A 24,581-nucleotide genomic window follows, 5' to 3' on the forward strand; every position below is an offset into this window, starting at 1 on the left:
GGAACAAAGCTCTTGAAATTGTGGGCCTAAGGTAAACAGCATATTGTAGTCCTAGTTTGAAAATGACAATGGCAGCCATACATGTATAGGTGAGGTGACAGAAAAATGACATTCCTGAGTTTGAAAGTTATTTTTATAATTAGTAAAAAATAGCACCTTGCACCCCAAAGAATCTAATCATTCCTTGCAGATTTGCACACGTAGCACCACTGAAATACAGCCTCATCTGGGGTGGAGGACACAGCATCCAAGCAAGTACTTGTTACGAAAGAGTGAATGAAAGCAAAAAAAACTTTAATCAGACACTGTGGTAAACCCCTATTCTTATGGAAAGTACCAAGATTTCCCTCAGAATGATGTAACACATACAGGATCTTGGTTTTTTTTTAAAGACGCCTCTGGAAAGACCATCAAACTGCATTTCAATGATCTGCCTCACCCTTAGGAAAGAACGAACAAACAGTTTTGAGAGATGCAAACTAAGGAGAAGCGGAAGTCTAGTTTCAGAAACAGAGAAAGATAGTTCAGATGGGGGGAAATTCTTCAGGCTTCCTTCCTACACATAACGTTATACTGTGTAACTAACAAAGCCCACCTCTTGTCCCCTATTATCTAAATCACCAAACAATGTCTTTCCTCAGCTACTTCCTCAGGAATGTTGTAACGTAATCCACTTGGGCTTGATTCATTGTTAATTTAGAATAGTCTCATTTACTCATCCATCCAATCTTTAATTTCCCTTTAAGGTTTTATTTTCCTCTGTTAAAGCTGGGACATGACGTTCAGCTTCCTAAAGCAAAGGGTGCTCAACAACATCATCTACACAGCCATCTCCTCACATCCTCAGCCTAAAATTAAACCTACCACCACTGGCAAATCAAGCCCACACTAATCATGGTTCTTTAGCTGCTCTGCCTACCTCCTTTGTTCTCAAGAGCAGTGATAGCTTCTTATCTAATAAGCCAAAGGGTTCTCAACAAGTCTTTGATGCCCATACTATGGCCTCTCCATTGAAACTGTGTAATAAGAACATGTGGTTGAGTGCATCAGACTTCACATAAAGTTTCCATATACTTTAAAAATGGCATTTGAGTCTCGTGAACAAAATCTTTGCGGTTTCACCGGGTTGTGCTTTATAATTGAGGCAAGATGGGTCTTAGAGAGGTTCACAAAATGAAGCCCTGCTTGTTCTTGGCATTGGAGTAACTTGTAAAACCATGAAATACTAACAGGACATGCTGTAGTAAGAGTAGTGGGTGTGATGCCTGGGGTAGCCCTCACTGGAAATGCCAAGGTCAGGGCAGGCTGCAAAAGGGAGAGTAGATACTTCCAAGACTGGTGGGTAACGCTGAAGTTAAACTCCCCAACCAGTCACAAACTGTGCCTCTGATCCCCCACACTGGTTATCAAGCAAAAAGAAAATCAGCCAGCCCCCTTCATTGCATTCCAGTCTCTGGCTCCCAATCAGCATCTAGGTCCTGTACAGTGAGAAGTTATTTTAAACCCTGCTCACATATACAAAATGTTCTTCTGACCCCAAAGGGTCAACCACATCACCAGGTCAGCATACGTTTGGATCTTATCCAAAATACCACGCTGCCAGCCAATCCTTTAGTGGCTAAAACTACAGGTTTATTATAAAGAAAAAAGAACAAACAAGAACAGTCATATACATACAAAGACATCAAAGTCCATATATCAGGTTCCTAGCAGTACTGGTGAGTTTGCTGGCTTGAAAGTCCCTCTGGACGACATCCACAGCTTGGATGGGGCATTCAGTCCTTTCAGTGCTTCAGTTTGTAGCAAAGTTCCTCCAGAGGTACGAAGCAGGAACAAAGACAAAATGGTGAAGATGCAGCTGCTTTTTACAGTTTTTTGCCTTGCAGCTTGTGCTTCCTTTGTTTCAAACACAAGTTGCCCAGCACATGGTTTGGAAGCCTTTTCTGTCCATAAGCATGTCCGTGCATGCCTTGCTGAGTCATAAGGCACATAACCTTGCCTTCTCTCAGTGGGTCAATTGTATAGCTGATGGTCCTTAATGGGACATCAAGCAGGCTAGGAGTGCTGATACCAAGCTGTCTGGGGGTGTCACTAAGAAGCACAGAACAAGTTTTGTAATACAGACATACCCAATACAAAGGTGATATGAACATATAAACAGGATCATCATATTTGGCAAATTATAACATTTTCACAGATATCTTACACAACATATCTGGCATAACTCATTGCGATTTTACAATATTCATAATATCCTAAAGTGTTCCCCAGATTCCATACAGTGTAACAGTGGGTATGAAGCATAAACACACCAGGTAAATTGATAACGATGAATAAAATATTAGAAGGATACAATGTTTAAACATCTTTTCCCATGTGGCTCACCCATCTGGATGAATTGGCACTTCTAGCACCTTTGAATTGGAAATCTTAAAGGTCTTTTGAGGTTTTAATCTTTAATATCAATAAAGACCCAGTGAATTAAGGTATTAATATTTCCATTTCACTAATAGGTAAAATGAGGCAATGAGAGTTGGTGATTTTCCCAAAGTCCTCCAGTCAGTCAAGGCAACAGCGATGAAGATATAAACTAAGATTCCTGATGCATTTTTTAAGTACTGGACCATTGGCTCACATGAAGATATGCCAGGGATACCTGGAAGGTGGAGAGTGAAAACATTTTGGTTGGTCCATTTGTGTAAGAGATTCGTTTTACCTGCTGTTCTGAGTCATTTTCTCCAGCTTGAACTGTGAAACGTTAAAGACTGAGTAAAGAAAAAAAAAACCAACCGTCAAGAACACTATGATTTTATGGAAAATTACAAATGCAAAGAGTGGACCTGATTTTAAATTACTCTGTTTCTGCATTTGGAGTAGGCATGGTGGGGAGGCAAAAGTGGCCACTGTACTCTGGTGCTATGCAAGCAACTGTCCAACCCCTTGTAGGAGTTAGAGCAGTCCTCAGGCTGCTCTAACTTATACTTGGTTCCCATGGCCTCCTATGAGCCCTGGGTAGGAGAGAATACCTATAATGCAGTATGCTCTAGGCACACCCCTGATCTGCTCCCTATGCCAGGGTCTGGGAGCTGTATCAGTGCAGAACCATTACAACAGCTCCACACCAGCCAGGGAAGCCACTGGTGGAGTAGGAATTGCCAGGGTGTGCTGTCTCCAACTTTAAGGCCAAAGTGATATAAATAGCCATGTAGACACTCACTACAGTGATGGAAGGGTTCTCCCCTTGCTGTAGTTAATCCATCGCCATGAGAGGCAGTAGCTAGGTCGACAGAAGAGCTCTTCCCTCTGCTTAGCACTGTCTACACCGAGAGTCAGCTCGGCTTAACTACATCGCTCGGTGTATATTTTTCACACCTCTGAGCAACATAGTTGGGTCAACCTACCCTTTAGCGTAGACCTGGCCTTAGAGTAACTTAGCATCAGGCCTAATGAATCTGTCTGACTGGGATGAAAATGATATAAACTTAATTCTTGGATTGAGTGAATTTTTTGGCTTGCTTCTATTCCTGGAAGAGACTATTTCTCCACTCAGCAGGTGTTTTCTGCTCTAGCTAAAATACTGAGACAAAACATGCAACTTCCTCATTATACAATGAAGCCTAGTACAGTCAGTTCCTGACAGAGGGTCTCTTTACTGTTTCCCTCTCTGGCACGTAGCTCAAGAAACACTCACAAAATAAAATCTACAGTGAAAACCATTGATGGAGAAAATCCAGGGCAGATTCTGAAAAGGAATTGCAGGGATCAGAGATGGAGAAGACCTAGGTCCTTTAGTCTATCATCCTGCTTGTTCCCTAACTGCTAGGGGTAGGGTTTTTTCGTTTCTGATTTTTTTTTTAAGTTTATTTTTGGTTTAGTGAATATTCACATCCTCTCCTTAAACAGAAGTTTCATGTTGTGGCAGACTGTTAAACCGCTGTCGTTCTACCATAATGGTGGATGAATTATCCCCGTGTGAACTGTGTGTCTGAGATGAAGTTTGTAGAATGCTTTGGGATCCATCTGGATTGCGCACGGTTCTATGCATATGGTAATTAATTAGTTTAAAAGTCCAGCTGCTCTAGCCCCAGTGCTTACCTGGTGGCAACAGCAAAAGGAGGGGAAAAAAACCCATCATGCTGCACCCTTCTGACATCTCTGACCTCATTTGTTTTTGCATTCCTCATTCTACACCCACCTAAGTTCCCTCTAAACTGCATGGCTGCGCAGCTGCCTATTAAGCCACGTGCAGGGGCTCAGGGCTATGGCAGGGAGAGATGCCTCTCCCCCAGCACGGACCTGCCATGGCACACATCACCTCCATATATTGGTGCACATAACAAAATTAGAGGAAATACTGACACCCACCAGCCTCAATACCCATTTTGTTTTCTCTTATGCACATCTCAGAGCCTTATTCCCTGCAGCTCCTTATGCATGGAATGACCTCTGCACAGCTGTTTCTCATATCTCCTTTGCCTTGTTCAGACCACTCCTCAGAATTCATTTCCATTTTTCATCTATGAGAAATGAGGACAGGGAACATGAGAAACCAAAAACAAAACCTGAAAGTTGGAACACAGCCCTGGAGACCTGACAGACTTTGGCAATCTCATGAACTCATCCTCAACCTCCCAGTGCCTTCTCTTTCCTTCCATCCCCCGCCCCCACTTTTTATCTGTTTGTGCCTCTGATTTGTTACATGGCAGTACATTTATACTCTTTGCGGCAGGGACTGCATTCATACTTGATTCTACAGGATGTGCTTAAAAATGTATTTGATGGGAAAAGCCAAGGTCACTAGTGAAGATCAAGAAATGTAAACATTGGAGAATCTGTTGTAGGACTGATTACTAAACTGTAAGTTACCTAGGGACACTGACTGTCTTATGATGACTAAGTGGTTCCCAGAGTTGTAGAAGGGATATTTTCTTCAGTTACTTTCCAAACATTTGAGAGAAGGCAACCACACAGGAAAGAAACACTTTTCCTAAAGACGACTTTTCACATCTTGTTTAAAAAAATTGTTCTTTTCATAACTTCTTCATTTTTGCTAGCTGACTTCCTGACCTCTAACAATTTGTCTCTTGGCAAACAAAGTTGGCATTGTTGTTAAAGGTCAGGAAGTTGGTAATCAATGCCTGTCTTCATTAGGAAACCTTCTTCCTAAATTAAAGGCTTCCAGCAGTGTCCTTCCCAGCACCATTCACTGGATTTTCCCCTCTGTTTCCATTTGTAGTTAACACATTTTAACAGGAGGAACTGCAGCTCAGTTTGCAGTACAGTGTATGGCATATGTAGGCAATCTTCTGAGGGAAAAAAAACTTGGGCAAAACTGCCCTGCCTTTTCTCATGAGGGGGTCACTTGTTCCAACCCTTAGAGCAGTGTCATTTCCTGTTATACACCAAACAACTGCATTGGTTCCTCAAAAAATTCCAGAATAGGACAAGGCTAAGAAGCAGTCAGTGGGCTGAACCAGCTGTGACAGAATGGCCTTTTTACTAACAGCAGCCTTGGTTTTCCAGACTTTACTGGGTAAATATTTCACTTTAACTTTTCTGTGGATTGCCATTAATTAAGTGATGCTGTTAACTGTACTGATCAAGAAATCGTACCTACCAGCTGCTTATAAAGGAATGTTGCTTCTTCAGCAGTTAGTAATCAGTTGTTTGGACTCTTATTTTGTGATTAGCGTAACAAATAAAGAAGAGAGGGAAAGGTGAATAAAGAAGTGAAAGACAGGGATCAAAAACCACCTAAGTGCAATGGATGTAAGTTTACAGGGTACAGTTTTATATTATACCATCCTTTCCATGTAAAATTGTATCCTAAAATACTTTACAGAATAGCTGCATATAATATAGTTAAATAATAGCAGAGACATGAAGAGGCACAGGAAAGGCAGATGAGAGGTTTTCAGTGAGTATCTGAAGCAAGATGTGGCTGAGAAAGAGACGCAGAAAGCCTTATGATCCGGAGAAGAAGGCTCTTGCACCACCGTGAGGAGAGGCAATAAGGAGACCATTGTTAGATGAGCAAGGACGACAACAGGGAGAAACAAGGTATGTAAGAGAGACTGGAATGATTTTTACAGAGTATTTTAAAAGCAAGGGGGACAATTTGGATCTTAAAACCAGAGTAGGGTTAGCACAGGCGTGATGCATGTGGTCTTACTAGGTGCCCCAAAAGACACATGCAGTGTCTTCAGAAGGGTGCTCCGACACACAGGAGGCGGGGAAGACCCAGCTAATGGTTTGCTTCTGAAGGATGAAGCACAATCGATGCTGTTTGGGAGGCACTACTCTCCTCTATTACCTGAATGTGAAATGGAACAAAGCCTTTCAAAACTGAAAGGAAATTTAGAAAGTGGAAAAAAAATCTACTGCAGCCGCCAAATTGTCATGCGCTAGGATCCCTTAGATTGCTCATTTTAAGCAGGGTCAGGCTGGCTGGTGCAATGCTTGATGGAAGCCTTCGAGCTAAAGTGTCAGAAGCAGTTTCAGAAAGTCAGTAGGCATCAGTTCCTATTTTAGATCAGCACAGCACCAAAGCCCTATGTTGGCGATAGATGGCACTGCGCTGCAGGGCCTGCCATCTTTCAAATTAGACGCAAAGCCAATGTCCTGTAAACTTGATTCACTAAAGATCTTGTGAAACCTTTTTGTAAGAGTAGGGTTGTTGTTAACCCAGAGTTTTTGGCCAAACTCCACCTTAGATAATTGCATTCTGTCTTCCTAAATTCCTTTAGCAGTTTCTAATAGGAAAAGCATTTTCTTCCTAATCTGTTTGATGGCAGTGCTGTTAAACACCTGCCACATCTCATCCCAGAGGTGTTTGCTTTTCAATGATAGGCACAACTATTAATAGGTTTGTATAAAAGTTTGTTGGTGAACTCCATTAGGCATTTTATGATCCTTCTGTATATATGCTATAGAAACCCCTTATTTTCAGTGTTTTTTTTCCCCACTGCAACACAAAATATTAAACTAACTTTGCTTCACCTATATAATTCAGTCGCTTTTGGCATGTTTTTAATTGTATTTGATACACACAAAAAAGAAAAAGGTCTTAAATGTAATTTGCATTTTTCTTTTAGTTATACAATTGTTTTAAATTGCATACTTTCAACTTCCTGTTTTTAAATTTACTTACTTTTGACTCTGCTGGAGAAAATGCCAAATGAGCTGTTTAAGCACTGATGTCAGATCATCATTTGCTGGGGATTTCCAGATGAAATTACAAGTTCTTTTCTCATTTCCTTACCCTTCAAAGAGCCAATTAATAAATAACAAAACATGCTTAATTTAAATGCAGCACAAACAATACTAAGTGATATCCATAGTTCCAATACAATATTTTTAAAGGAATTGATTGGATTGGAACAATGCTTTTGAAGAGAGGCTGCTAAAGCAAGTTTAAGACATGGAAGAATTTGTAACTGGGGCAGAGGTTAAAGTTTATACTATAAAAGCAAAAAAAGGACAGCACATTTTTAGAGACTGAACAATTATTTAGGGTTTTATTTACAGCTGAATTGGACATGGGTGCAAGCTACACAGTACAAATGCAGGTTCAGTTCTGGGGATTCTAAGCTTCCTCCCAAGTTCTGAGTGCTTTGGAAACACAGGGTTACAGAGAGCTCTTGATCTGAGTTTGGGTCCAATTTTCAAACATCTTTATAGACTGGGTTTATTTAGATTTGGGCTTCTAGGTCAGCCTGCTATATAGACTCTGACTGAAAAAATTCAAGCACGGATTTCAAACCTCTCTAAATTGTGAGGGTGTCAAAATATGGGATGCCAGTCCACCTCTCATCAGAATCACGTAATAAATATGTAAGCAGTTAATAATCTTATCCCAAATAGTGTGATAAAGGTAGAGTCAATATGGGCATCAAACTCAAAGTTATGTTCTTCTATTTCCTATCTTGACAGCATGTGCATTTGCCTAATGAGTAACAGAACACTAGACCTAAACCCCAATGAAATGAAATAGCAGGACTATTATGACAGATACAAGAGGCATGGCTAAACACCAATAATTCTCATGCCAAAGGTCTTTACAAACATGCAGAAATCAATCTGCTAGGTAAATAGATAACTCCCTCACAGAACAATGAGCAACCATTGCGGGTGAAGAGAAAAAATATTGACCCAAGACCCTGAACTACACCCCAACTCTGATCATTAAAAGGCCAGGTTGGGATCTATACATGGGAGCATGCCTATGCATGGCAGCAACTGTTTGCACAAATGGACCTTTCCCCCAAAATCCAGCTGCCTTGCAATATTACCGCCTGAAAAGGAGTTTAAACTCGGACTTTCGAAAAAGTTAACTAACTGATATTTAGCCATTTCCCCCTTTCTTGAGTCTTTAAAACTGCACAATTTCTGTAAGGCTAGGCATTGAGAAAGCTTATTCCAATCAGAAGCATAATCTCATTTTAAGAAGCTGGAGATAAAGGAAGTGGAGAGGGCTTGATCTTTAAGAGAAAGCAGTAATATTATTCAAAATCCAGGTCATGGTGTCTAGATACTAAGGTAATGTGAGAATTTTTTAAAATTCATAGACATATCAGAGAAATTGATATCCACGTTAAACATACCGACTGTAGTAATGTGGGACTCACCCCTGCGGTGCCTCCTGCTGGTGTCTTGGGTATTAGCTCATTTTCAGCCTTGGAGCACCCTCTGCAGTCCTGTGTCCCACTGCCGCTAGGCCCTACATCCCTCCCTGGATTTCAGTGCCCTGTTATCTGGGGTGCTGCCCCCTGGCAGTAACCCCTCACTCTCAGGGTCTCCCCTCCCCAGGGAACCCCCCGCTCCACCTCAGTCGTAGGGTACTGCCAGTCACCAACTAGCCCCCATTCCCTGGGGCAGACTGCAGTATAAGCCACTCATCACAGGCAAGGTTGGGTTTGGACCTGCTGCCTCTGCCTAGCCTTGGGCTGTCCCCAGCAACCCCAGTACGGCCTTCTACTAGGCCACAGCCGGGGCAGGGGGGGCGTGTTCCAGGCCAGAACACCCTTGGCCTTCCCCCAGCCCTGCTCCACCTTCTCTAGCTCCCTGGTGCCAGGCCTATCTCCTGCTACAGCTAGAGGAAACTGTGTGCCTGCCCTTGGCTTCCCTGTCTTTTATAGGGCCAGCTGAGTCTGGTTGGGGCATGGCCACAGCTGAGGCTGCCTCCCAATCAGCCCAGCCTAAGGGCTGGCTTTTAACCCCTTTCAGGCCAGGAGCAGGTGACCACCCCGCTACACTGACCCATAGAAGATCAGGAGAAGGCGTATGACAGGGTGGACCACGGGTATCTCCTGGGCACTCTGCAGGCGTTAGGCTTCGGGTCCCAGTTTGTGGGGTTTCTCCAGGTGCTGTACACCTCCGCAGGGTGTCTGGTCAGGCTCAACTGGACCCTGACCGAGCCGGTCAGCTTCGGGCGGGGAGTGCGGCAGGGGTGCCCCCTCTCGGGCCAGCTGTATGCCCTGGCGATCGAGCCCTTCCTCTGTCTCCTCCGCAGGAGGCTGACGGGGTTGGTGCTTCGGGAGCCGGAGCTGCGGCTGGTCCTGTCGGCGTACGCCGACGATGTGCTCCTCGTGGTCCAGGACCCGGGCGACTTGGCGCGGGTGGAGGCCTGCCAGGCCGTGTACTCGGCGGCCTCCTCCGCCCGGGTCAACTGGGTCAAGAGCTCTGGCCTGGTGGTCGGGGACGGGTGGCAGGCGAGCTCCCTCCCACCCGCGCTTCAGGCCATCCGGTGGAGCGCGGGTCCGCTGCTCTATCTCGGCGTTTACCTTTCTGCCACGCATCCCTCTCCGCCGGAGAACTGTCACGGTTTACAGGGCAGGGTGGCGGAGCGGCTCCGGAAATGGACAGGACTCCTCCGGTGCCTTTCCCTCCGAGGGAGGGCACTGGTGCTCAATCAACTGGTCCTGTCCATGCTCTGGTACCGGCTCAACACCCTGGTCCCGGCCCCGGTGTTCCTGACTGACCTCCGGAGGGTGGTGCTGGAGTTCTTTTGGCCAGGACTGCACTGGGTCCCTGCAGGGGTACTCCACCTACCCCTGGAGGAGGGAGGGCAGGGCCTGAAATGCCTCCGCACTCAGGTCCATGTCTTCCGCCTCCAGGTACTGCAGAGGCTCCTTTATGGTGCGGGTAGTCCGGCATGGAGAGCCCTGGCACACGCCTTCCTGCGCCGCTTCCGAGGGCTCCGATACAACCGGCAGCTCCTTTATCTCGATCCGAGGGGTCTTCCGCGAGACCTCTCCGGGCTGCCGGTCTTCTACCAGGACCTCCTCCGGACCTGGAAGCTGTTCTCTGCGACCAGGTCCGTGGCGGCCACCGAGGGGGCAGATCTCCTCGCGGAGCCCCTGCTACACAACCCCCAGCTCCGTGTGCAGGTGGTGGAGTCCCCCGCGGTGCGCCAGAGGTTGGTCCTGGCGGAAGCTACCAGGGTCGGAGACCTCCTGGACTACGACCGGGGAGACTGGCTGGATCCCCTGACGCTCGCTCGGCGGATGGGGCTCTCCAGACCGTGCACTCCCCGGCGCGTACTTCAGGAGGTGAGGGCCGCTTTGCCGCCCGCTGCTCGGGCCTACCTCGACCGGGTCCTGCGTGAGGGCACGCCCCGCCCACCCCCCACCCCGAGCCCTCCAGACCTTTTCATCGGGCCCCTGCCCCGTAGACCCGACTGGCCCCCCCGCCCCTTCTCCGCAAGCCGGCTGCACGATCTGCAGCCGGTCCGTTTTCAAACCGCGCCAAGGAAACAACTCTACGCGCTCGTGCTCCACACCCTTCACGTCCTCACCCTCGTGTCCCGCCCCGACACCAAGTGGCGGGATCTTCTGCCACCTGTGGAGGGTGTGGAGCCCCGGTGGGCCAGCCTGTACTCCACCCTTGTCCCGAGGCAAGCCGGGGACATCAGTTGGCAGCTCCTCCACGGGGCCGTGAGCACGGGCGTGTACTTGGCGCGGTTCACCCCTGTCTCGGACACCTGCCCTTTCTGCGGCGTGAGGGAGACCCTGGCGCATGTTTACTTAGAGTGCGCCAGGTTGCAGCCCCTATACCGGCTCCTTACCGACATTCTGTTACGTTTCTGGCGGCACTTTTCCCCTCACCTCCTTGTCCATGCACTCCCTATCCGTGGCCCCACAAAGTCGCGGGACCTCCTGGTCAACCTCCTCCTCGCCCTGGCTAAAAAGGCCATCCACGCGACCAGGGAGCGGAGGTTGGCCGATGGAGACTCCTGCGACTGTGGGGCTTGTTTCCGGTCCCTCGTCCGCTCACGTCTCCGGGCGGAGTTCCTCTGGGCGGCGTCCGCTGGCTCCCTTGATGCCTTCGAGGAGCAGTGGGCGCTGTCTGGGGTTCTCTGCTCGGTGTTCCCATCAGGCTCCCTCCTTATGACCCTTTGACCTCACTCCTGTCCCTGTTCTTTTATTAGTTGTCCCCCGCACTTAGTGGGTTTCCGTGGCCTTGTGGATCCTCCCCTTAGGCTGGGGGGGGGGAATCCGTTAGCATGGGGCGGGCTTCCGCCCGCCCCTCTCCCGGATAACCCAATAGTACACTGACCCATAGAAGAGTACAAAACACTTCAGCATTGGATATGTGATCATTGCCCAGCATAGATCAACAGCTCCCAATACACACCTTTAGAGGCAAATGAGTTCTCACATACAATTCTAAATCATTGTGTAATATGATGCCTTTCATCCAAGGTTCTCAAAGCTAATTATGGGCCATTCTGTGACCTCCTTACTCCCGCTAGGGAGCAATTACCAGTGCAAGAAATCCCAATAAATCAATGTCAATATTCATGTGAGTAGCTGTTCACCAGTGGGAGTGAGGCATTCACAGTCTGACCCTCTGAGAATCTCAGTTCTCAGGATGTATGAAGACAGGTTTGTATTGCTTTCTGCACTAATGTATAGCTTTTCCCTCGTCCCACCAGGAAATGCTGCTGAAGAAGGATGGGAATCATATCTCAATTTTTCCGCTTGGAACCACACATTTTATTTCTATGGTGAGAGAACATACTGCACTTTGATCAAGTTGTATAAAATATGTAAACAGATCATAAGCGTGTCAAGACGATCTACCCTGAATTTAAGCTTTTTTTTGCATCTCTTTTAGGAAAAAAAAATATGTTTTTCGCTGTTTTCAAATTTCTTTTGACCTGTATTGTTCACAGCTTCCGTGCTGTTCAAAGAACAGGCACAGATTTTACAGTATGACTGAAAGGGAGTGTAAGTGGCTACGTTCATAGGTGCCGACTTCTGCATCGGTGGGTGCTCAACCTCCCCTCTCCCCCTGGTCCTGCCCCAACTCCACCCCTGCCCCAGCTCCTCCTGCCCCTTCCCCAAAGTCCTCACCCCAATTCCGTCCCTCCCTGCCCCTATTCCAACCCCTTCCCCAAATCCCCACCGCAGCCCCACCTCTTCCCCTGAGCGCACTGCGTTCCCGCTCCTCCCCCCTCCCGGAGTTTGTTATGCCCCAAAACAGCTGTTTTGCGGCGGCAAGCACTGGGAAGTAGGTGGAGAAGCGGGGATGCGACGCACTCAGGGGAGGAGGTGGAGGTGAGGTGGGGCGGGGAGCTTGGCTACCAGGGGGTGCAGAGCACCCACCAATTTTTCCCTGGGGCTGCTCCAGCCCGAGCCCCCACGGAGTCGGCGCCTATGGCTACATTCACTGCCGTTGAAGCCCTAGCACTAGGTCATGGTGTTACAGTCGTCTTAGCCTCTAGCGACCCCTAGTGATCACTTCTTGGTCCCTGCGATGGCCTGTTTGTGGCTGTGTCTTCTATGGTCTAGCCCTCCAGCCAGGTCACCTCTTTCCAGTTCTGTCTCCTTCTGGGGTAACAAAAGTAGAATGAAAGAATCCACACCCACATCCTAATAAAAGGTCCTTCTGCCCCTCTTGGACTATGCTACTTCTTCCAGGGACTGCCGAATTTCTGCTCTGCTCCTTTGGCAGAGCTCTATCTCCCAGGGCTTTTCCCTGCAGACTTCCTAGCAGGTTTGCCCACTGCTTTGCCTCCCCTCCCTTCCCCAGGGACTCTGGCAACTTCTCGTAGAGACCAGCCTACTTCTTACAGGCCCTATCACCAGGTCTCCCCAGGGGCGGCTCCTGGCCCCAGCACGCCAAGCACGCGGGGGCGGCAGGCAGGGTGCCTTCGGCGGCTTGGCTGCGGGAGGTCCGCTGGTCCCGCAGCTGCAGGTCCGCTGGTCCTGCAGCTTCTGGACCTCCCGCAGGCAAGCCGCCAAATGCACCCTGCCTGCCGTGCTTGGGGCGGCGAAATGCCTAGAGCCACCCCTGGGTCTCCCACAGAAGCCTAACCTACCCTCTGTAGTTCTCTGCAGCCTGCCTTCACCAGGCCCTTGCCAGAGAGAGGGAACTCACCCTCGCCCTTCTCTCCTGGGTCTCCTTCCTCAATGAGTTCTCTTCCCTCTCTATGTAGTCCTCTCTGACCCACAGTGCAGTCAAGGGTAAATGGAATTTACCCATTTCTCATCTGGGGAATGTGGAGTTTAGTTTAAGTTAGTTTATGCATTTCTTATTTTACCACTACACCACTGTCCCCTCCCCTCCCCACCCCCAGTCACCTCCAGGAGCCTCTCCAGATGCCCTGATACATCACAAGAGCCAGCAGCATGATATCCAGCCAGTCTGCCTCCAAACTGCACCCAGAGAACCTCTGTACGTGCTCATGCTTCATACCATCCACTCCCTCACTCTTGTGTCCTGCCCTGACGCTAAGTGGTGAGACCTACAGTCACCTGAGGAGGGTGAGGAACCCAGGTGGGTCAGACTGTACTCCACTCTGGTTCCACAGCCCACCAGAAATATTAATTGGAGGCTCCTCCAAAGAGCCATAAGCACAGGCACATACCTGGCATGGTTCACAAACTCCCACAACCCCTGTCCCTCCTGTGGCAAGAGAGAGAGCCTGGCACACATCTATCTAGGGTGCATCAGGTTGCAGCCCCTCTTCTGGCTCCTCTGTTCATCAGTGTCTTTGCAGTCTCTGCCACTGTTTGTCTCTGCTGCTGTTTCCTGCCACAGTGATCACCTCTGACTCTCACTGCAATGCTGTTCTGAGATTCCACCACTTAGGCCAGTTCTCAGTGATTTCAGCTCTTTAGTGATTTCACTGGGTAGTGGGAAACCTCTCTGCTGATTGCCTTTTCTGCACAATGCTGTCTCCATACCAGGGAGAAGGTTCATCCCCCTCAGATCAATTAACAATGAGTTCAGCTCTAGTGGTCACTCAGGAAAAATGAATCTAGTTGGCTCTTAACATGGTGGGGGGAAATCAAACCAGGCTTCTAGGACTCTTTAAACAGGTCCACACCACCAGGTAAGAACACCCAGCCTCATGCCCTCTAACTCTTACTTGGATTTTGCATCACTACGCCCTTCTTACTGAATGAAGTTAAATGTAGGCTGACCCCCTCAATCAGGGCATGCTAAGTACAGACCTGCTGCCCTTTACTCATACAATAAGGATAACAACATTTCATTATTCATGTATTCAATACTAAAGTGAATTTTAACCCAAAATAGCCAAAATTGATCAATGTGGGTCTTTCTCCTGATCCTCTCTCAGCAGAGGTGTGTCTGATCTTTTCCCTAGTTCACCACTAGATGTCAGGGGAGAGCTCATTCAGAGCCTACTTACACAGAAATGTACCTTCTGAATGTGAAAATGTGTACCACATGTGCCACAGGTGCAGATGGCGTCCCTCTGATGGGAAACATTAAAGTTTGGCTATTAAAACATATACCCTTGAATGAATTAATTATTTTACTTTGTTTTCTCTATGTCCCCATCCTAACTCACACTCCAACCCCAGGAATGCTGTGGTTGCATGCAAGTTTCAAAATATCCCAGGAGAAAAACCCTCTGTTGTGTAACACACTTACAATTGCTCAAGTACTCCAAAAAGCAACCCAAACATTAAGGACACGAGGAAATTTGGTTATGAGGACACACTGCCCAGAGAGCAATCAGCAGTTTGTATGAAGCGCAGTCACCACCCAGCCCCATTCAACATATGCATATCATGCTTACGGGAAGGTGTGTTGGTATCTTCCTGAGTGTTCTGAAGTATTACCCTGTGCAATTATGGATATAAATATTGGTGCAGACATCAAGTTAAACATGAACATTGTACCTTGATTTGGAAAATATAATATTTAAACTTTATATTTAAATTGTTCCTGAAAGAGCTAAGAAACAGCTAAGTACCAATATTTACATGTATCAAAAAATATCAGTTTTGAATTTTCTGATCAACTTTGTGAGTCGAAAGTGTTAATAGAAAATGTCACAGCATCTAAGACCAAGACTGTCTCTATACTCTTCTGTCTTCCTGTATGTGCTCAGATCCTTAACTCCAGCTTAACAACGAAAATTTTGTTTGGGGGCTTCTTGTGTTTTCCAACGTTCAAAATGTTTGACATGCATAGAGCACAAAGTAGGCTGGGAGAGGTGTTCATCTGTTCTGATGTGTGATTTTAAATAGAACATAGATATTCTGGGTATGTGAGAGGCACCTTTAATAACTCTAAATATATTTGTACAAGATGCAAATAGACTCATCCAAAACCATTTTGTCATTTAGACAATTACACAGATTATTATTATCCAGACGCCACAGTTGATTATGGTGAATTCGAAACTTCATCTGCAAAGGTAGGTTAAATAGTTTCTTTCCTATTCCTCAAAACACAAAGATGCAATTATTTGCTGTAAAGGTTGTTGCAATGAGGTGGATAGATTTCTAAAAATGGTCAGATAATTTATTTGAAAAATATGCTAAGAAAATCAAATTATTCGAGGAGAGGGATATTCACCTGTATGCAGAGGGCCAGCATAAAGACTATGAATCCCTTCAGTCCCATCTTGAAGATCACCCTAATATTATATATTTAACTCAGATCTATACATAGGGGGTGCCATAGAGAAGCTGGCCCCTGAGAGCAATCAGGCATTTAGCCTACCTGCAACAGGCTCTGCTAAAGAGAACAAACCAAGCCAAATCCATCTGGGGATAACCGATTGCCTAAGTTGCTGGCCAGCAGCTAATTAGTTAAGGAACACCTTCTGAGAAGAGGAGCAGTCCAGAAGGCAGAAAAAGAACGCTCCCATGTGGGGGGCTTCTCAGAGGGAGCTAGTGAGGGAGCTCACTGGGAAAGGAAACCAAGGCAGAATGCTCCTAGGTGGGAGAGGTTGGGGGGAGCTATGAATGCCAAGTCCCCGCAAAAACTGGTCCCAATGGACAGACTTCATCAGACAGCAGCAGAAGCACCAGGAAATTACATGCTGCTCCAAGGAAGGGTTGCCATGGTATGACCTCTGTGGGGACCTTGACTCAAGAGGAGAGACCCTTCCCCACTGGATGACAAGTGACCCTGACTCCAGAAGAGAGGTTTGGGTCAATAGGGCCTCACTGGTCGATGACCTGGACATAAATGGGGTAGATGGATGAAGATTAATTCAACCTCTTCCCCCTTCATCTAGGATGCTGGGGTGGAGCCCTATTTGTGTAAATGTTCCACCCTTGGGTTAAATAAACCCGACCCCTGAAGGGGCACTGTTCAATATACATAAGCCTCACTGGACTTCTTGAAAGCCCAATGTGGGAAACTGAGGCAGAGACATAATTGCAGCACTGCACTGTGCTACCAGTAAATGCTTCAGGGGTAAGGGCCCCCATTACAGGTGGTTTATTTACAAAAAACACTTACCAAATTCTTGATTCAAAAATGTTAAATTAAATAAATCTGGCCACAAAATATTCATCAAATTCTCAAACTGAACCCCATAACAAACATGCTGTAGATCTGGTTATTTTTGCAGTTAATGCAGAAAAAGCAAATGTCAGGAAAAATATTTACTGCAACAATTTCTATTTCGGCTGTATAATGGAAAAGTATCAAACTCACCCAAAATCATGGACACTCCTGCATATCTAGTATAGAATGGATTCAGTTTTATCTTGTCATAAAATGGACTTTGCATCTGTTTGCCAGAAGCTGGGAATGGGTGACAGGCAGCGGTGTATTATCGCCTAGGCCAACAAGGCCTAGGCCTAGGGCGGCAAATTTGCAGGGGCGGCAAATTTGCTCATGCCCCCTCCCCAACTCCACCCCTTCCCCAAATCCCCGGCCAGGAGCGGCACCAGGGTTTCTGGCGCCCTAGGCAGAATTTGGGGGGCGGCATTTTGTGCGCTCCCCATGGGGCGCGCGGGAGCTTCCGGTTCCACTCCCATCGCGCCGCTGAAGAAGGACCCTCCGCCGAAATGCCGCAGGCGACAGCGGCAGTCATTGAGCTGCTCAATTGCCTGCCGCTGTTTTCCACGGCATGTCGGCAGAAGGTCCTTCTTCGGCGGCGCAACTGGAGCGGAACCGGAAGCTCCCGTGCGCCCCGTGGGGAGCGCACAAAATGTCGCTCCCTGAATCCTGGCGCCCTAGGCGACCGCCTAGGGTTGCCTAATGGAGGCACCGGCCCTGTCCCCGGCCCACCTCCTCCCCCAGGCACGCCACACTTCCCTCCTTCCATCTCCCTCCCAAGCTTGCCGTGTGCAAGCACTGGGAGGGAGGGAGGGAGAAGCGAGTAGCGGCACACTCGGGGGATAGCGGAGGTGACCTGGGGCTGGCAGGCGCAGGGAGTAACTCTTCGGGGGGAAGGAGGAGCAGGGAACTACTCCCTGCCCCAGCTCACCATCACCCCACCTCCGCCATCCCCCGAGCGCACCACAACTCCCCTTCTCCTCCCTCCTTCCCAGGCTTGCCGCGGGGGAGTGGAGGTGAGCTGGCACGGGGGGGGGGGGGTGGCAATTTTTTGAGGGCCCAGGGACGGCAAATTTGTTAATCTGCCACTGGTGACAGGGGATGGATCACTTGATGATTACCTGTTCTGTTCATTCCCTCTGGTGAAACTGCCATTGGCCACTGGTGGAAGACAGGATATTGGGCTAGAGGGACCTTTGGTCTGGCCCAGTATGGCCGTTCTTATGTTCTGCTGTAGGCCCATGTGACAGGCTGATGGCTAGGGTGTCGTTAGTCAAACCAAGTGCATTAGAGAGACAAGGTGGATGAGTAATATCTTTTATTGGACCATCTTACAAAAGTTGGTCCAATAAAAGATATTACCATACCCACCTTATCTCTTTAATATCCTGGGACCAATATGGCTACTACTACACGGCATAAACCAAGTGCATGATTATTGAAGGGCCCTAGAGGAGGGGGACAGGAAAAGGATATGTCACCTCTCCAAATATCTAATAATCTGTTGATATCCCCTCTCAATGCTGCTGCAAGACTCAGCAGCCTTGCAAAGACAGTGAACAAATATCTGCTAATGAGTCCCCAAAGTAGCTGAACCGCTGTCCCCAGTTATGTCCTATAGACACAAGGGGCAATGAACCTTAACTCTAGCTTTGATGCGACAGTATTCAGAATGACTTATTTTGTTAACTTTACAGAATTTGACAGAGTCTGCAGGATCATCACTCCAGGGCCATCTTCCCTTCTTCTTTGTCCTTCTCCATCTTTTATGTTTTTTGCTACAACGATTCACACTTCTTTTGTAGAAGGTACTGAGGTTCTGTATTGTTACTTGGGTATTTGTGTGTCATTGTTGATTTCTTGATCCAGCAAACAGTTCACTAGTTTCCAAGGCAGCAGCAGGCTGTGTGCTATAACTCCAAGTGGAAATTACAATGCCTTCTGAGCACCCAAATATGTGCTAGGAATTTCAAAGAAAAAGAAAGGATCCTGTCCCTGCTACATAAAGCTTGCAATGTAAAAAACCAGATAGGACACTAGTGAGAGCCAAAGTCAGACAAAAAAGGGGAAAGAAAGAAGGGAAAGGAGTACAAAAATTAGATTATGCAGTAACTTGGTAAGACATGGAAACACCTTGGTGTATCCATTAATTTCAGTTATGCAGGTAGTTGGCTATGCTTTCGCAAGTGACATGGCAGAGGCGAGTTCTTAGAAGGGACCCAAGTGAGGTTGGAGTGGAGGCTTGGCAAATGAAGCTACAAAAGCTGGGAATGGGAGAAAGAAAAGAAAGGGGAAATCAAGGCTTATCTCAATGGCAGAATGGAAAAAACTGGGGGAATGCAAAGGGAGACAAGGGTAAGGACCTTGAACTTGATATGTAGAGCAAAGTAGAGCTGGTGGATGGATATGAATTAGGGAATGATCAAAATGACAGGTGGGAAAGATGATTTGGTGGCAGAGTTTTGGATGGACTGAGGAGAGACATGGTAAGCATCCAGAAGACCAGAGAACAAGCCGCAATAGTCAATGTCACAGTTTATTAGGATATGGATGAGTCATTTAAGATAAAATTTTCAAAGCTGCCCATGTGATTTATGAGCCTAATTTCCACTGACTTTTGGGACAAAGCTTTTGTCATAGCTCCATCAAGTTCAATGGACAATTTACAGCAGGTGAGGATTTGCCTCTGAGATTTTAGTACAGTAACGCCTCACTTAACGTTGTAGTTATGTTCCTGAAAAATGCGACTTTAAGTGAAACAATGTTAAGCGAATCAAATTTCCCCATAAGAATTAATGTAAAGGGGGAGGGGGTCAGGTTCCAGGGAATTTTTTTTCACCAAACAAAAAATGATATAGCTATACACACAGCATAAGTTTTAAACAAACAATTTAATACTAGTCACAGCTATGATGATTGTGAAGCTTGTTTGAGGTGGTGAAGTTAGAGGGTGGAAGAGGGAGGCATATTTCCGGCCCTCGGCTGAGCCCTCAAGGGTTAACACATTGTTGTTGATATAGCCTCTGACACTCTACAAGGCAGCAGGAATGGAGGGGAGGGGAGAAAGCATAGCAGACAGAGACGGACACACACCTTGTGTGTGGGAGAGAGAGAGAGATACACACACTGGCCCTTTAAGTAAACTGACCCACTCTTAAGTGCATTGTCTTTTTAAGGGGATCAGAAAGTTGAGACAGCAGCTGCTGCCCCAAGCTCGCTATGTCTCTCTCCTTCTGTGTCCCCTCCCTGCTCTATATGGAGAAAAGGTACCTGGGGTGCAGGAGTGGGGGGGAGGGGGACACTCTGACATTAGCCCCTCCCTTCCCCCCTCCCCTGCACAGCAAGCAGGAGGCTCCGGGAGCAGCTCCAAGGCAGAGAGCAGGAGCAGCACATGGCGAGGGGGGGCGGGGGGGGGACAGCTGAACTATCGATTGCTAGCCTGCTGCAGCACAGGGAACTTAGGGGAGCGGGGAGCTGATAAGGGGGCTGCCAGTCCACCCTGGTTACAAGCCCCCACCAGCTAGCTGCAACAGGCTCCTCTTCCTGCAAGCAGTGGACAAAGCAGGCGGCTGCCAAATGTTAGAAGGGAGTATTGCACAACTTTAAACAAGCACGTTCCCTAATTGATCAGCAATGTAACAACGAAACAACGTTAACCGGGACAACTTTAAGTGAGGAGTTACTGTACAGTCATGATTCAAGGCTCTTCCAGACACACAGTGACTATATGTAAATATCCTCCTCCCAAAAAAAAACCCCACTCTTCATTAGATCCTAGCAAATGGTCTCTTATATAAAATGTTGACTTCTCTTTATCGGAACAATTTTATTGTCCTTTGCATTTTTTTGAGCTGTGCTCAGTTCCACTAAATCTGGTTTGATGTTTGCTCCTAGAATGTACTAAGTCTGGGCTACAGCTATTCAAACTGTTCATAATAAAATCCAAGCTCTGTTGACGTCAATGGACAATTCATACCGATTGAAGATTTGTCCCTTATCACTGTATACTGTAAATTAAAAATAGATGGAAAGTCACCATTATAACTTGTTTATTTTTTTTCCATTTATTTCAGATGTGAACAGCTTTGCTTTGAATTAGAACATTCCTCAAGGAGGAAAACAAAGAACTCTGTCACACATGTAAATTACTTCCCCTACAATGAATCAGTCATCTTTTTTTAGTGCCGTTTATGTATTTATGTAGAAACACAAACAAATATAACAGCGATGTTTCCTCATAAGTAGTATAAATTGCATAAATGTTGACTAGCTGTTTGTATCTTCTGTATTTCTTCCTCTCACATTTCCTCACTATCATTCACTGGGTCCTATTGTAAATATGAAATATGTGCCAACAAAATGAAGCACTGGCTGATCACTCCAGATCTTTTAGTGCTATCTGGTGTTCTGACATCACTGGATCAGCTGCTGCTATCTCCCTGGAATGCAAGCCCTTGGATCTGCTCTTGAATAGTTTCAGCTGCATCCAGAAAAAGTCTGCCTTATAGCAGTTGAAACAAACAAGATATAAAGGGGACTATGGAGCAAGTGTACTTACCAGTTCACCTCCCCTAAAACAATCACCATTACATTTAAAATGGATGTTGCCCGCTGGCCATGTTTATGTCTGTGTTCCTGTTCACTCTAGACAGAGTTTCAGGTCTCTGGCTTCCAATGACCATAGATCCTGCAAACTCTCTCACATGAGTAGTCCTGTAAGTAGGTATGTCAGAAAGAGAGGGGGCTCAGAAACAGATGACAAATGATTAGATACTTCTGTATGAGGAGAGACTGAAAAAAGTGGGACGGCTTTGGAGAGGAGAAGAATAAGAAAGGACATGATTGAGACATACAAAATAAAAAATGGTGGAGAATCTCATTCAGGCACTCCCATGTACCCTCTCACATAGCATAAGATCAAGGGAACATTCAAGTGAAACTGAAATGCAACAACTATGTAACTGACAAAAGACAATGCGTTCTTACACAAGGCCTAATTAACATGTGGAACTCAGTGCTGCAAGCTCTCTCAAGAGATTCTCTCGTGTGTTGATTGGCTGTCTGCTCCAACCCTTCCCACACTCCTCCCTTAGTCTCTCCAGACCCTGACTCCAGAAAAGAGGTTTGGGTCAATAGGGCCTCACTGGTCAATGACCTGGCCATAAATGGGGTAGATGGATGAAGATTAATTCAACCTCTTCCCCCTCCACCTAGGATGCTGGGGTGGAGCCTCACTCAAGAGCTGCCCCTCATTGCCTCTTTCTGACTCTCTTCTCATCTGCTCTGTTCCCATCACTCCTCTCTTTCCTTGTCTTTCCATTTAGCTAATCCCTGCTAATTGAACACCCCCACTCTAAAACAATATTCAACTAATTAACGCAATGTTTCCCACAATCACATTGTTCATACTGCTTCCAAGTTATATCCTTTCCCCCAGTTCTTAATGTGTAATGAAAGAGGTGCTGGGGCTCAAGCAATTAGGTGCCAGGGCTCAAGCGATATTTTTACTTTCATAACTGATGTGGCAAGCCCAGAGGTGCTGGAGCTATGAACTGCCAAGCCTAGAGGTGCCAGCGGGCTCAGCCCTGGCAAAAATTAAGCACTGCTTTCCCCTATCCCATGTCTGTCTTGTCTATTTAGTTTGTGAGCTCTTCAGGGCAGGGACTATCTATTACTTTGTGTTTGTACACAATGGGACTCCATTCTTGGCTGGTCCTTAGACTCTGCTGTAATAAACATGATTAATAATAGTATCACTGGGGTCAAGAGCTCAGTAGAGTTAAAAAATGGAAATGTGTTTGTATAATGAGGACATCAACAGTTATTTTACACAAAATACTTTTTTGTTTGTTTGTTTTTAAAAGGATATAAAACCTCTTTCAGGCCATAAACTCGCCACTAACAGACTGGAGTTGGGAAGAAATTTCCCATATAGGAAGGTTATTGCGTAACTGTCCATAACAATTTCTTGCTTCTTCCTTTGAAGCATCTGAAACTGGTTACTGATAGAGATGGAATACAAGTCTAGTCGGACTATCAATCGGAGCCAATACGACAATTCCTATGCAAGTAATGATTTGCAGTATTGGGCCCATTTGTTTTATTTCTAATCAAGCAAAAATAGTCTTGCCACAATACATATCTGGCTTATACATCTGTGCGACATATGAAAAGAGGGGGTGTGGCGGGGTGATGGCTCACCGGCGTGGCGCCTCCTGCTGGTTGTCCATGGAATTAGCTCTTTTCCAGCTCCCAAGCACCCTCTGCCAGCTGGTGTCTTGCCTGCCGCTGCCCCCGTATGCTTTGCTTAGGGGTTCTGCCCACCACAGTACCCCCTCGCTCTGGGTCTCCCCTCCCCCTATCCCCACCTTGCCTCAGTGGCTACTGCCAGTCTCCATTTAGCCCCCGCTCACTGGGGCAGATGGTAGTCTGTAAACCCCTCATCATCAGCAAGGGGGGTTGGAACAGCTGCCTCTGCCTATTCCTGGGCTGCCCCTCTGCAGCCCTAGTACCCTGTCTGTGGGCCTTAACTCGGCCTGCAGCCTGGGGCTTAGCTAGGCTGGAGCTCCCCAGCTCCCTCTGCCCTTCCCCAGCACTGATCCACCCTAGGTACCCTCCTTGGCTTCCCAGGCAGCCAGGTCCTTCTCTCCCTAAAGCTAGAGAGACAGATTGTCTTCTGGCCTCTGGCCCTCAGCCCTCTTATAGGGCCAGCTGTGGCCTCAGCTGGCGGTGCTTCCCCCAATCAGCCTGGCTTCCCCCCCCCGCACAACCCTCTCCAAGGCTGCTTTAACCCCTTCAGGGCTGGAGCGGGGTGACCACCCCAGTACAGGGTGGAAATAACAAGTAACCAAAAGCAGAGTTGTGAGGGCTTTCATTTCAGTAGCAATTGTTTTTACATGAGGGTCAGGAAACTCTGAGTGGAGCAGAACTCCATCTTGGTGGGCCTGGACGAATGTAAAGACAGAGCAGCTGGAGAGAGGTCCTGGCACTTGGAGACCTGGAAGTGTGGCAGAGCAGCAGAAGTCGTCTCAGGAAGGGGTCAGAGTAGTAAGAGAGGTGGGTATTGGTTAGAATGGAGGAAGAACAGCAGGAGAAATGGCCTGAGTGAAACATAACTGTAGGAGAGGAGCTGATTGTAAATATGGTTCACGCCTTACTTGACTCAGGCCAGAATCAACATTTTGGGCTCATCAGTCCCTTCAGAGTAGAAAGGGGAATTTTTCAGGAAAATGACATGAGTCTGTTTAGTCATTTCCCACACACAACAAAGTCCCAGTTCCTTCCGCATCGGTTTCCAGTAATAGAGCTCATGCTGTACTGTATTTCTGTTAGTTACCAGCGCCACCTTCTGGGTTTTTAATGAATTACTATTATGATCTTTTCAAAAAGCTGTTTTTCTTTTAAAATAATTTTGACCTATGCCTATAATGACTAGAAAAAGAAATAAAAAACTTCTGAATGTTGCATTAGTTCAACAGTTTTTATCTATCTACCTACCTAACTATCCTATGATACAGGTGCAGTTTTGTGAGTAAAGAATTGTCAGTCACATATGTGCAAGAAATGCATGTGTTCAAAGCATGCCAGACTTAGCATTTATATTATTATTATTATTACAGTAGTGCCTAAAGACCAGCCAAGAATTAAGTCCCATTGTGCTAGGCACTGTACAAACACAAAATAAGACAGTCCTTGTTCCAAAGAACGTACACTCTAAATACACAAGACAGGCACAGGGTGGGGGGAAGCGATATAACAGAGATAACAAAAATATAATGTTAGAGTTTTAAAATAAATGTATG

The 24,581-nt window shown here is 46.7% G+C and overlaps 2 long non-coding RNA genes across 2 annotated transcripts; one reads left to right on the forward strand and one right to left on the reverse strand.

The window, feature by feature from the left end:
• Positions 1-1,721: 1,721 nt before the first annotated feature.
• On the reverse strand, positions 1,722-7,275 carry LOC123352038. Its single transcript, XR_006574085.1, has 3 exons — positions 7,151-7,275; positions 4,366-4,517; positions 1,722-2,656 (listed from the first exon to the last, which is right to left on the reverse strand). It is a non-coding gene; the product is annotated as an uncharacterized LOC123352038 (long non-coding RNA).
• On the forward strand, positions 5,406-23,198 carry LOC123352037. Its single transcript, XR_006574084.1, has 5 exons — positions 5,406-5,533; positions 11,936-12,007; positions 15,609-15,679; positions 18,477-18,587; positions 20,853-23,198. It is a non-coding gene; the product is annotated as an uncharacterized LOC123352037 (long non-coding RNA).
• Positions 23,199-24,581: the final 1,383 nt, after the last annotated feature.

The sequence above is a fragment of the Mauremys mutica genome, chromosome 17 (genome assembly GCF_020497125.1).
Source record: "Mauremys mutica isolate MM-2020 ecotype Southern chromosome 17, ASM2049712v1, whole genome shotgun sequence".
Taxonomy (NCBI): domain Eukaryota; kingdom Metazoa; phylum Chordata; order Testudines; family Geoemydidae; genus Mauremys; species Mauremys mutica.